Here is a 5,000-nt window from a genome sequence, read left to right on the forward strand (position 1 = left end):
ACCTCTCTGTCTGTCTGGGGTCACCCAATCCCATGACATCACCTCTCTGTCTGTCTGGGGTCACCCAACCCCATGACATCACCTCTCTATCTGTCTGGGGTCATCCAATCCCATGACATCACCTCTCTGTCTGGGGTCACCCAGTCCCGTGACATCACCCCTCTGTCTGTCTAGGGTCACCCAATCCCATGACATCACCTCTCTGTCTGTCTGGGGTCACCCAGTCCCATGATATCACCTCTCTGTCTGTCTGGGGTCACCCAATCCCATGACATCACCTCTCTGTCTGTCTGGGGTCACCCAGTCCCATAACATCACCTATCTGTTTGCTCTCAACCTGGCAAACATTTGGTGTTTTGGTTTCTTACCCCCATGAGACTTACCTATCTGTTTTCTAGTCCACCAAGAGTGTTGAGAGGTATCATCTACAGATGGTGGCATAGCACACTAGGTGGCCAGTGAAAGGGACCAATACAGCTCTTAGTTTCAAATCCACAAAACATAAAGGTGACTTATCTGTACTTAAAAATCCCAGAAATTACAAAAATTCATATCTCATTTCTGAAACTTCCTTCCTCATCCTGGAACATTCGAGATCACTTAGATTTACCAAGCCAGTGGATCCCAATATTTCCTTTAGAATTTCAATGTTCTAATTTTTAGTTTTTATTCTAATAGATAAATAATAAAGTTGTAAGGCAAAGGGTATACATATATATGATATGTTTTTATAGCATTTGATGTATGAAGAAATGCTAGGTAATCATGTCTTTTTTTTTCTTTTGTTTTTTCCAGACAGGGTTTCTCTGTATAGCCCTGGCTGTCCTGGAACTCACTCTGTAGACCAGGCTGGCCTCCAACTCAGAAATCCACCTGCCTCTGCCTCCCAAATGCTGGGATTAAAGGCGTGCACCACCACTGCCCAGTGGTAATCATGTCTTAAAGTTTCAAAAGGTACATCGAGTGTCCAGGGCAGTGAAGCAGAGAAAACCTTGGGAATGATGTATAAAGACTTGAATAGAGTCTGGAAGGGCCCTGGTGGGAACTGGGAGTGGGGGGAAGGGAGGAAGGAAAGGACACCCAGGTTGGAAACAAGTCTGAAAGGCTAAGCGCTGTTTAACCAATGAAGACTTTAAACCCATGCTAAAACATTCAGGAGTAATCTAAAACCGAGAGAGCCTACCTGTTCCAGTCTGATTTCTGTCACCACCATAACACCATGAGTGAAAGGTCTAACACACCTTACTGTGTGCCCATCACTAAGATGTCAAAGCCAGAACGTTGAGCAGAAGCCTAAGAGAAGTGCTAGTCCCTGAGTCGCTCGGGGTTAGCTGTTCTTGTTACACAACTCAGGTCCATCCGCCAAGGGATGGCTCAGCCCACAGTGCACTGAGCCCGCCCACATTAAATGGCCGCCATGCCAACGCCTCACACACTTGCTCACAGGCCAATCTAATCTGAGCACTTCTTCAGTTGAGGTTCCCTATTCCCAAGTGACTTCAGTATGTGTCAGGCTGACAATAATTACTGCCACTACAATACCAGAAAGCGATCGAAAACAGATAGAGGATCTGAAAATCGAACACACAGAGAAATGGTAATGCAAGTCTGGAAGCAGGGATGCACATAAGAGACACCCAACCAGTGGACAGAAGTCAGGGACCCCTGAGGTTGAGTTAGGGAAAGGCTGGAAGAAGCTAAGGAGGAAGGTGGCCCCATAGGAAGACCAGCAGTCTTAACCAACCCAGACCCCTGAGATCTCTCAGACACTGAGCACCAACCAGGCAGCATACTGCAGCTGGTCCTCCCAGGCACCCAACACATGCAGAGCACAGGACTGCCTGGTCTGGCCTCAGGGAGAGTAGATACACCTAACCTTTAAGAGGCTGGAGGTCCCAGAGAGTGGGGAGGCCTGGAGGTATGTGGGGGATGTGGAGGCATCCTCTTGGAGACAGGGGAGGAGGAATGGGATGAGGAACTGTTGGATGGCAGAATGGGAGGGGGATAATGACTGGAGTGTAAAAAAATAGATTAAAGACCCATGGCCTTCGGATGGTGCCAGCCAGAGTGGGCAGCAGGCAGAAGATGCAAGCCTCCCTGGGAACCTAGGGGTCAGCTGACCACGCCTCCTGATACAGTTGAGTGACGGCCCTCTATGCTAATGGTCCTTCCCAAAGTGCCCCTGCTGATGCAGTGTAGACTTGAACCTACATGCAGCACATATGCCTAGATGTCTCATCTAGCTGAGAATAGATCTCGGATAAAAACAATTCCACCTCTCAGTGCTAACTCTAGAGGAGTCCAGAAAGGGTCCTGAGTTTCTTTCTTTTCTTTTCTTTTCTTCTCTTTTCTCTTCTTTCTTTCTTTCTTTCTTTCTTTCTTTCTTTCTTTCTTTCTTTCTTTCTTTCTTCTTCCTTTCTTTTTTCTTTCTTTCTTTCTTTTTCTTTCTTTCTTTTCTAAAACCTATTACTTCTTATTTTTTTCAAACAGTACTTATTTGGTTTCTAACTCTATCAAAATTTCTATGTGCCAGGGAGTATTTTCTGAGCACTTTACAAATAGACAGCATTCTCACACTGTTATAAGACCATGGTGAGTTTGCAGAGAAAATGGAGACAACAATAGAAAGGGAAGACATGGAAGCAAGGTCACACCCAGATAACCACAGGCTCCTTGTCTCCTGCAGCTTCCAGCTGTCTCTCCTAAGAAACCCACCACTGGGAGCTTGGAGGAGAAAGGGTCATGCGTTCATTTAAGATGCAGTTTTAAGTGGGAGAGTGTGTGCATGTATGTATGGTGATACATGTGTCTTCATATGTGTGTATATGCATGTGTATGAATGTGAGCAAGTGTGCATGCATGTATCTGAGTATATATGCATGTGTCTGAGTGTATATATGTGTGTGTGAGTGTGTGTGTATACAAATGTATAAGAATGTATGCAGATTATGAGTATGTATGCATAGGTATGAGTGTATATTGTGTGTATGAATATGTATGAGTGTATAGGCATTGTGTGAGTATGTATGCATGCATGTGTATGAATGTATGCATGGATGTATGTGAGTATATATGCATGTGTCTGAGTGTCTATATGTGTGACTGTGTATGCATATGTATGAGTGCATATGCATATGCATGAGTGTGCATACATATGTATGAGTATGCATGCAGTGTATGAATGTGTATGCAAGCATGTGTATGAATGTAAGCATGTATATATGCATGAATGTGAGTGTGTATGCATGCGTATGAGTATGCATGTGTATGAGTGTGTTTGCACATGTGTTTATAATAACAAATATAGTCTTAACAGTAACTCATAGTGACAGTAGAAAACAGAAAGCAGCCATTCCTCTAACAGGACATTGCTTTAGGAGCTTGAATTCCTGGGAAAGTGGTTGACCTGAATGGAAGCTCTGAGCTTCCAATCCCCAGGCCCCCTCACTGTTGTGTGACGTCCCCCTCACTGCCTTGGGGAGAGTTAAATTGTCCCTCCTCGGTGGGATTTTTAGCTTGCTGTGTTAACCTTATCCCTTGCATGCTGTACTCTGTGCCGCTGTGGAGATCAGCAAAGCAGTTTGGATTATGCCTTTCTCCCACTAAATGTGCCACAGCCACTTACAAACCCACTTTGCTGCTATTCTTATTCTTGAGGTTTGTTTATTTGCTTTTTAAAATACATTGCATTGTCTTACTTAAAAAAAAAAAACTTCAATAAAAATAATTGCAAGGAGGTGGGAAAGAGATCGATGACCTGTAATTTATATTTCAATAGAGAGACTAAAATAAGCTGCTTTTATTTTTGATTTAGCTTAGAGGATGGTTTTAAAGCCCTCTCCTGACAGCTACTACAACCCTATGCTAAAGGAAGAGCTGCTGGGGGAAAATCTCAGTCTCCCAAAATATCAATAAAATGAGCAAGAAAAATTAGCTTCACAGCAGGCCACTTTAATGAGACACAGAAGCAAATTGGACAAGGCGGGTAATATGATGCCTTTTGGAATATAATAGAGAATAGAATTAGTAAGTATAAAAGAAGACCCATCAATGCAGAATTTCAACTCCCAGGGAGGAAAGACAATCTTATGTGGCTACAAGGAGAGAGGCAGACAGACCTGTGGTTACAGGTGTGGAAGACGCACATTCGGAATGTATTTATGTAGATGGATGCAAATGTGTCTGTTACATTATTCTGTGCAGAATCTGGTGTCCTTTCAGTATTGAAGCCACAGCAAATACATATTATTACTACAACTTAAATTTCCATGACAAATAAAAACAGGGTCTGCTTGGCTCTTAAATGTAATCCAACACCCCCAAGTGGACACATCAACTCCTTTCAAAGAGATAATACCTTTGAGAGCCGACCAAAGAGCTTCTCACTGTGAATAGCATCAGTTACACAAAAATTAAGGACATCTTCAGGATTACAAAGATATTTTCAAGTAAGGGGAAATTTAATAAGTTACACAAACTTTTTGCTTTCTCATCTGAGGAAGTGGGGTGGGTACCAGCCATAACCATAGACTTTAAAATTGTACACACCTTTTAGAAAATTCCATAAGACCTTTTATTTTTTAACTCACTGAGAGAAAACAATATATTCTGAAAAAGTATTGTTAGGTCCATTGTCACTCCAAGGCTCAAATGACACTGGGGGACTCTGGGCTATGGCTGTAAAACTTTATACTGCTATAATAAATTCTCACCTCCAATCAGTTACTCAGAGACAGTTTTTAACAAGTGATGCTTCAAAAAAATCGATTCCCACTGTTTGGATATTGTCTCCATAGCGTTACACAGCATGACCATGATTTTGTCTCCCACTGCTGGGATCAAACCCAGGGCCTCATGCACATGAGGAGGTAAGCTCTCTCCTATTCAGCCATTTCCATGACTATCTTGCCACACAATTCATTTGGGTCAGATATAAATGATTTGCATTCTTCATCTCCTGTAGCCAGCATTTAATCACTGCATAAATTCTACATCCAGGA

At 42.8% G+C, this 5,000-nt stretch overlaps 1 protein-coding gene across 3 annotated transcripts in view; it reads right to left on the reverse strand.

Moving 5' to 3' along the window:
• The window catches only part of Sox5 (SRY-box transcription factor 5), a 968,743-nt gene that overhangs the window by 564,799 nt on the left and 398,944 nt on the right, over positions 1–5,000 (reverse strand). The gene's annotated exons all lie outside the window — the stretch shown is intronic.

This window comes from Mastomys coucha, unplaced genomic scaffold (assembly GCF_008632895.1).
Source record: "Mastomys coucha isolate ucsf_1 unplaced genomic scaffold, UCSF_Mcou_1 pScaffold20, whole genome shotgun sequence".
Taxonomy (NCBI): Eukaryota; Metazoa; Chordata; class Mammalia; order Rodentia; family Muridae; genus Mastomys; species Mastomys coucha.